General features: G+C 40.0%; 1 pseudogene; it reads right to left on the minus strand.

Moving 5' to 3' along the window:
- LOC126384271 (zinc finger protein 271-like) overlaps window positions 1-9746 on the minus strand; it is a 15529-nt pseudogene that overhangs the window by 3777 nt on the left and 2006 nt on the right.

Genomic DNA, 9746 nt, shown 5'->3' on the forward strand with positions numbered 1-9746 from the left:
TTATTGATTATGATGAAGACGTTTTTAATACAGAAGAGATTAATTGTGCTGTCTTGGCTTTAGATGACAATAAAGCATGTGGAGCAGATAAGATAACTGCTGAACATCTAAAATATGCTCTCAAAAAACTTTGCCTCTTACTTGCTATCTGTCTGACTTGCTTTTTAGTTCATGGAATTTTGCCTGACTCCATCCTATCTGTTTTATTAGTGCCTGTTATTAAGGACAAAGCTGGCAAAATAAACAGCAGGGAAAACTATAGGCCTATAGCCATAGCAAGCATTTTAGTAGTGGAGAAGATCCTCCTGAACAGGCTAGAAAAATACATCACTACCACTGACAACCAGTTTGGTTTTAAACGTAAACATGGCACTGACGTGTATTTTTGCTTTAAAGGCCATTTTAGATACATATAAGAACTCCACAATGTTTATTTGCTTTATAGATGCCTCTACGGCTTTTGATCGCATTAATCACAATAACTTATTCAATAAATTGCATTGTAGAGGGGTCCCTAAATGGGTAATCAGAATTCTTGTTTACTGGTATGCTCATCAGTCTATGGCGGTTAGATGGGGGTGCTCTGTATCAGAATCATTTCATGTAATGGAGTTCGACAGGGCAGCATTCTGTCTCCTTTTCTTTTTAATGTATACACAGAAGACTTGTCCCAACAGTTAAATGCATGTAACACAGGGTGTTGGTCGGCAATATTGTAATAAATCATCTTATGTATGCAGATGATTTGGCAGTCTTCTGCCCATATTGTGCTGGCCTACAACAGCTGTTGAAAATTTGCTCTGACTATGGTGCAGACTTTGACATCAAATATAATGCCAATAAGAGCAACATTATGATAGTTTGAAGTAAAGAAGACAGAAAATTAGTATTTCCTGAATTCTTTTTATCTGGTGTTGCTCTTAAAGTGTGTAATGAGATTAAATACCTTTGACATTATATTGTAAATAATTTATCTGATGATAGAGATATCTACAGACAGTGTCGCAAGTTGTATGCACAAGCTAATGCTTCACGTAATGATTTACGCGTGTTTAGTTGATGTAAAGATCGCTCTTTTTAGAGCATTTTGCACTCGGCTGTATGCTGCTCACTTTTGGCTCTCCTATAGGAAGAGTAATTTGCAAAGACTCAGCGTGGTCTATAATGATGGCATGAGACTGCAGTGCCAGCCAAATGTTTGTAAATGTTGGTGTGCCTATTTGTCCTGCTTTAATACGTAATCTTAAATATCGGTATATGTGCAGGCTCTCTGTCTCAGAGAATAGTATCATCCAGGCCTTGGCCAACCTGGAGCTGAGCTCAGTCAGGTTTTCATCTAGGCTGTGGGGCCACTGGCACTCCAGCTTGTTTGTGGGTGCAGATTATTGAATTCTGTCCATTTTTATGAATTTGTATAATGACGTGTTGGGTATTTATTTTCTTTTTTTATAAAGATATTTTCATATATTGTATTTATTATACCTAATTTTTGTACATAGATGATTGTTTTTTTGTGTGGTATGCTATGGACCTCTCTCTGTCTCCTTAATAAAGTCATTATTATTATTATTATTATTATTATTAGGGTCCGGGCAGCTAAGCTGCCAGGACACTATTGTAATCTTAGGTATTCTTCTTCTTTCTTCTTCTAAGGAAATCATACTTCCCATGGGTGAAAATTCACCAAACTTTGCACAAAGGTCCAGTCTCATGCCAGATATCCTCAGCTGTAAACTCAAGCCAATAGTCCTGATGGTGGCACACACCACAGTTCACAGTTCTTGCTCAACTGACACCAAACTTGCTACAGAGCATCTTCAGACTGTCCTACAAAAGCTACGTTTCTCAGATTTTTGATTTATCAAAAATTGAGCCTACAGTGCATCAAAATTTTTGACAGTAAACGGTACTGTAAACATATAGATGCAAATTCTTGCTAAATAAATCTTCAATGTTCATGAAAAAAATGACAAAATTCTAGAGTCATGGTAGATGATGTGTGGCAAATTTCAGAATTTTATCTCAAAAAATGAATTTTTGACAGCATTTTGAATTTTGCTCTAATGTGAACAATTGGAGTCAATGTAAAAATGGCAATTTTAAACATCAGTTTTTCACTTATGGAGCAAATCAATCATTGTTACAAACAAATTACCAACATCTCCATGCTGTCTAGATGCAATATGTGTATTTTCAGATTTTTGTCTTAATAACTGATTTTTTTTTACAGTGGTTTCAAATCTGCCTTTCCATGCACGGATGGCTGCTTTCCTACACAACAGTGAATGGCTTACTCAATTTGTGAAGCCACTGTTGAGTTGCTACGTGCCAATTAGCTCAGAGCGGTAGATGACCGTCTTAGGTTCCAGAGGTTGCTCGGAATTGCCTAAAAATGCCCGGACCCGACCCATCGCTGTGCAGCAGCTATGATGATGATGATGATTATTATTATTATTATTATTATTATTATTAAGGACACAACATGGTTTTAATTAGACATATTTCACCACTGGAAAGATGGTCGTTTCATAAAACTGGCTGTCTATGCAGCAGAAATACTTTTAAAATTGATGCTACATGACCAGACAAAACGAAGAAAATGGCCTGTGGTGTTAGCTTTTGTTCAAGAGGTAGAAAACCTACAACTACCAGAATGCACTGCGCTGCACTGGACCAATAAACGCTCCTGCTGGTAGGTCCATCTTATAAATGGTAAGCTAAATTATGTTTCTAAAAACACTGTAGATGACATATTGACAAGTTGGACAAGCCTAGTTTTACTGTGTGATCTTAGCTTGGTCTGAGTTTGAGACTAGTGTCCCAATCCATTTCTATAATCTTTGTGTTCTTAGTGGCCGCTGGGTGGAGGGCAATTACGAAAATGTGTAGTTCAAGCAACAGCCTGAGAGCAGGGAGATCTAAGCATTGGTGAGATGTAGGTAAGTTTACCACCATTCATTTACACATACTACCAACATTATTATGATACACAGCTGGTTGAACATCGGCAAAGTATCCCTTTGAGTAAAGTCAAAAAAATGTATCCACTGCAGTTATCCACTAGTCTAAATGCAGTTTTATAATTAAAGCTGCAAGCAGCACTTAACGGGCCCTTGCACCCCTGCGCCCGTTGGGGTGTGCCGCAATTGCAACCATGTTGCCAAACGCAGACTGGTAGACAATGCGCTGATGCCTTGGTCACAGGAGGAAGGAATTTGATGACATTTCTGTCTCCACTAGGTGGTGCTATGACGTTCTATGCACATTGCAGCATGTAATCCAAAGTTTTAGCAATTTCGTATTTCATGGCGAGTCATTAGAACTCGATGCCACACCACAGCCACACTGTTCAATGCTGACCTAATCTTTTGATCGCTTTTGATCACAAAGTTGACTAGGTGGTACACACCAGTTTTGAAGTTAATCGGATTATGTCTGCATGAGGAGTTCGTTGAAATGCAAACCATGGAAGGCGCCAAAAAAGGAAATTCAAAATGGCCAACTTCCTGTTGGGTTAGGCCTATGGGTCCAAGAGGCTTTTTTGTGCATCAGGGCGTGATACATATGTGTACCAATTTTCATGCATGTCGGTAAAACATGCCGCAGGGGCTGCCCTTTAAAGTGCTTGCCAAGCCATTGGGTCACACCAGACTATTAAGGAGCGTGTGAAGTTTCAGGCAGACTGAACCAAGTACACTTAAGTTAATGCAAGTTGCTGTGTTATGGCAGACTGTTGAACTTTGCCATGCTGTCATAGTAACACCATTTGGTGAAATTTCACAGTCTCCACAATATAACATAACCAAGGTCTTAAGACCTTTCTGACAGGAGGAGCACATCAAGGTCTAAAAAATGGAATTTCCTGTAACCACTAGGTGGTCCTATGACAATTACAGAATATTGTCACATAGATATGTTCAGGGTGGGTCTGTTATGAATCATGTAAAGTTTGGTGGTGATCGGACCATTTACCCCAAAGTTATAGCAATATCAGGTTTCATGGCGAGACATCAAAATTTGATGCTCCGCAGTGGGCGTGCCCTTTAATGTGAAGTAGATCTTTTAACAACTTTTGATACCAAAGTAGCCAAGCTCGCACAAGCCAATTTTGAAGTCAATCCGATGAATTCTGTAGGAGGAGTTTTTTAAAATACAACATGTGGGAAACACCAAAAATGGCATCCTGTTGGGTTTAGGCAGTGGGTCCAAGAGACTTTTTTTGTGCATCTGGGCATGATAGTCATGTGTACTGATTTTCATGTATTTTGAAACATGCAGTCCCTGCTCATGTTGAGAGGGTGTGGCCAAGCCATTTTGTCCCATAAGTAAGTGTAAGTGACCTGTGGAAAACTTCCCCACATCTTATCAGTGCCCAGATCTTCCTGCTTGTCTCCCAGCAAAAATATGCTGTCTGTAGTGCTGGTGCCCAAACTATGATTGCACTTTCACATTTTCCAGCCACCATGGACACAAAGAGGCGGATTGGGAGAGAGAGCCGCCCCTCTCTCTCAAACTCAAACCAGTCTTTACTCTCATGTGCTCCATTGTAAATAAATACAGTAATAATTAAAGCCTTGTGTTAACAAATGAATGTCCACAAAAACACTGGACAGCTTTTCATTTGAAATTGGATAAAAAAAGATGTTGATAATATTTATATATTTTTTAATGTTAATCACATACTCTATATAAACATCTAAACTACAGTGAAAACTGAAATGTTGCTGTGAAGACAATGGAGTAGAAGCGCTGCTGGGTCTGTATGGTGATCACATACGGGTGCTCTTTGGATACTTAAGTCATACTGTGCTTTCATCATATCGTGAAGGGCTTATTGCATGGCTGAAATATGGTCTCAGTAAAAATATATACAATGCATATGCAGTATTTTATTTACCATATGCCATAGATTTTTGTTTCAATGCGAGACAGTACAAAACACTAACAAAACAACAAGAACCGTAAAAAAAAGTGAATACAGCCCATTAAATTAGGTGTTGTCAAGGGATAAGGGGACAAGGTTGTGTTGGCTGTTGTGTGTGTGTGTCTATACTCTACAGGTTTGGCGAGGGAAAGGCTGGCGGAATAGGAAAAAAGGGAAGAATGTATATTAAAACAAATCCTATCTTTACCCTGTTATCACCAATACCCAAACTTAAATAACAATTAATAATTATAAAGTCAGGGGGAGTGTCCCCCTGTCTGCTGGCAGTGAAGCAGTACCGGGGCATCATCAGACAATTCCAGAACAGGTCAGCAGGGAGAGTCCAGCAGGATCAACCAGGTTATGTTGCATCTTATGGTTACTGATATGAAGTTTTTATATTGTTACAACTGTGATCTCCATAATATTTTGTCTACAGACAATTTATTTTTGTTATGACTGTAATTATTCCAGGTTGGTTGTTTTTCTTTATTATAGCCCCGTTTCCACCAAACACTTTCAGTATGGCACCTTTAGAAACAAAAGTAACCCTTTAGACATGGTACCTAGACCCTAGGTCTGTTTAACGTTTACACCGCAAACAGTACTCTTAAATGTGGGCGAAGATATCACTCACTGCTACTTCCAGCACTCGCTGTATTTCCTCATCACTGGTGACACAGATGGAAGTCTGCACCTAGTTTATCATCCACAGAATGAGGCTGCACGCCGACATTTTCAGAACAAAATAGAACAGGCTGCAGTGAGAGTCTCTCTCCGTTGGATAATTAGAAATAACAGGTTTGTGCATTTGGTCCTTCTCAGGCAAGCTTGGGGTTTTAGTGTTGCCATAGCCCACAGGAACGATGCTTTTTTTTCCTTCATGTGACAATTAGAATATATGAAGTTAACATAACCCGGTCGAAATTAATATATATAAACCATAGGTGTTTCTAGCCCATTTTTGGGGGTGCTGAAGCACCCCTAAACTGAATCCCAGCACCCCTAAAATTTGAGAGATTTTTAAATTTTTTTTTACTGTATGTCCCTTTTTAACAAGCTAGAAAAGTGTCAAAACCATACAGTACTTGGTTGAAACGTAATATTTTAACAACAAACCCCCCCCCCCCCCCCCCCCATGTTGTTAGGTAGGAGTTAGCTGACGCTTATTCTAGCTAGGAAACGTTACAGGTGGTCAGTACCACTGTCCTCTGTTTGAATTGGAATGAGAGAAGCTAGCTGTTGTGTCATGTGCATGTGTTAATATTAAAGCCAAGGTGCTACTGACTAGCTAACTGACTGGATGCCCATTAACATTATAACTCCTATTGTGTGTATTTATTATTATTATTTTGTAGATTTCAAGCACTTTTCTTTTTTGAAGTGTATTTTTATTTATGTATTTGTATTATATAATACAGACAAGAAGGAAAAAGGCAGAGACAAACATTGAAAAAGTCAATTACTGTTAATGTGTTAATGTTACATGTTGTGCATTGCATTTCAAATAAAAGTCCAAAAAATAAGTCCAAGGTCCATTTTTGGTATTTTTGGTACTCACTATAGGGGGCTGGTTTACTCCAGAAACATACATACTGTTTATGTGTATGTTGAGGAGCTGCTGTATCAAAATGAGTTGTCTTCCCCCAGAAATTAGGGTTACGATATGTTTCTTTTATGATTCCAATCCATTCCTCTTTTGCTGTGGCTCAGCATTTAAATAACCTTTATCAGATTTGATGGTTTAGTCACAGACTTTCCCAAAAAGTGTTGTGCTTTTCTTTCACAAATGTGGGAATGAAACTGCGTTAAAATGTACAAAACAGTTAACTTTATCTTGCCTGGCCGGGCAGCTCTTTGGGTGCTCAGCACCCCTAAACCTCTGATCCTAGAATCGCCCCTGATATAAACGCTTGAAGATCCACTCATTACTAAATGTGTATCTCATCCAAGAGAGATAATAAAAACTAATGGAACGACCAAAGTTGTCACACTGAAATTTAGGTGTGCTGATGGATTCACGCTGTCAACTCATGCATCGAGTAACATTACAAGTAAACATTCCACCTTAAAAGTTTAGGTGGAAAAGTTTTTCTCAGTCTACAGCTGCTGCAAGAGGCAGCAAAACATCCTTTTATTTCATAGTTACAGTTTACCAATATATGTAAAACTCTCCATGGTATAAACAGTGGTTACATAAGCTCCAAATCCAGCCACAACTCAGCCCTGAGCCGAGTGACCATCCTCTATTGACCCATCAACAGACTACACCGTTTCTAGCTCCACCTTTTAAGTACCAGGTCAGTGTGCTAGGTATTCCAACAGAGGGTACCTAGCACCAAAAATGGGGATGGTACGAAACAGTTCTATTGGTACCATCCACAACTCCTCCAAAACGATCTCTTCTGGCTCTATAAATCCAAAATGGCAAACTCTAGGCTTCAAAATAGGAGTCTACAAACCAATGGGTGATGTCCTGGTGACTACATCCATTATTTTGTACACTCTATGGTTTCACCACACTCACAACACATTTCATTTGATATCAATTACAGGAACTTTTTCACAGAATTCATACAGACTGAGTTCCGCTGGACTCTGTCCAATCATCATCACAGTCTCCAGTTCAGAAGTTCAGAACGCTTGTTATCAGAAGTTAAATGGTTTTTCAACAGTACTACATTTTCAAATCACTGACAGGGACATTATCAGTTTTCAAAGAATGAAAACCTGACAGAGGGTCTCTGGTCTCCCAATCATCAGCACTGACTTCAGTCTCAGAAGAGTCCAGAGAGTCATCTTCACTAACTGGTTGTAAATGTGTATCTGGATCTGAGTTCCTGGATGGTTCTGCTCCTCCACAGTCCTCTAAATCAGCTTCTGTTTCCATCTGGCCAGTAGAGCTACTGGCTGAAGGGTCTGCCTCTCTGTTGTCCTCAGTTTGACTCTGATGAAGGTGTGAGGACTGGTGGCCAACACATTTATGTGTTTTGACCTGTGGACGCCAGGAAAATCTTTTGTGACAAACACTGCAGCTGAATCGTTTCTCTCCTGTGTGGATGCACATGTGTTGTGTCAAATGTCCCTTTCGTGAAAATCTTTTATCACAAACTGAGCAGCTAAATGGTCTCTCTCCTGTGTGGACTGCCATGTGAAACTGTAAACTTCCTCTATGTGTAAAAGATTTATTACACACTGAGCAGCTGAATGGTTTCTCTCCCGTGTGGATGCTCATGTGTTGCCTCAGACTTGAGACTTGGGTGAAAGTATTACCACAAACTGAGCAACTAAACGGTTTCTCTCCTGTGTGATTCCTCATGTGTCTGTTCAAATGTCCACTTCCTATGAAACACTTACCACACACTGAGCAGCTGAAAGGTTTCTCTCCTGTGTGGATGCTCATGTGTTGTTTCAGACTTGATGCTTGTGTGAAAGCTTTCCCACAAACTGAGCAGCAGAAAGGTTTCTCTCCCGTGTGGATTTTCATGTGTGTCTGTAAACTCCCACTCTGTATGAAAGATCTCTTACAGACCAAGCAACTAAAAGGTTTTTCTCCTGTGTGGATTTTCTCATGAGTGTGTAAACTTCCACTGTGAGCAAAGGATTTCTTACAAAATGTGCAGCTAAAAGGTTTCTCTCCTGTATGAGATCTCATGTGTACCTTCAGATGTTCACTGGTACCGTATCTTTTGTCACACTCAGAGCAGCTAAATGGTTTCTCACCAGCATTACATCTCAAACCACTGACAGTGACCTCATCACTTTTCAGAGAGTTTAAGCTTAACTGAGGTTCTCTGGTCTCCTTCCAGTCACCACTGTCATCGGTCTCGGGTTCGGAAGAGACTCCAGTCTTGTCTTCAGGATCTGGTTGTAAATATGTATCTGGATCTGAGTTCCTGGCTGGTTCTGGTCCTCCACAGTCCTCTCCATCAGCTCCTGTTTCCATCTGTTCAGTTTGTCTTTGATGAAGCTGTGAGGACTGAGCTTTCTCTTCATCATCTTCTTCACTCTTCACAGGGACTGAAGTAAATGTGAACTTGATATCAGCCTTCTCTAGGCCTTGAAGCTGCTCTCCCTCCTGACTGCTCCAGAGTTCCTCCTGTTCCTCTTTAATGTGTGGGGGCTCTGGGTCCTCCTGGTCCAGACTGGAACGGGACTTCTGCTGCTCTTCTTCACCAACAATTACTTTCTGGACATCTGAGGGTAAAGCTGAAACAAACAAATAGCCATTAATGTGAATCTTGAAGAGGACCTATTATGCTTTTGGGTTTTTCCCTCTTCCTTAATGTATTATATAGTATTTTTTTATGCATCTATAAGGTATGCAAAGTAAGAAAAGAGTCCTCGCTAAAGGGGACTCTCTCTCCCCACAGACACACAGCTCTGCCTGAAAGGCCTCATTTGCATTCCTGCCTTTACTTCAAAACACCTTGATAATGCACACAATGCCCGCCTACAGGCCACTGAGCCACGCCCTCAAACAAACCTAAGTTGAGTTGAAGGTGTGAGAAAGAATAGTATCAGTAACATTGTTAACGCTCTGCTACATTACAGAGAAATACAAAACTGCACTAATGAACCTTCATTAATATAGTCCTATATTTTATCTACAAGTGCATGTCACACACTGAGCGAGCCGCCTGTTAATGACGCTGTCGGCAAAGCAGTAATGACTGTGCTAAGTGGCTAATGGGCATGTAGCTACTTCCATGTTTCAGATGACACATCATGTTTGTAGTCGACGAATGAAGATGAGTTTACATATCACCTTGGGTTCGTCCTTCACCTTCTCAAAATGATCCCACACTTTGGATTTCCTGCC

This window comes from Epinephelus moara, chromosome 22, assembly GCF_006386435.1.
Source record: "Epinephelus moara isolate mb chromosome 22, YSFRI_EMoa_1.0, whole genome shotgun sequence".
Taxonomy (NCBI): Eukaryota; Metazoa; Chordata; class Actinopteri; order Perciformes; family Serranidae; genus Epinephelus; species Epinephelus moara.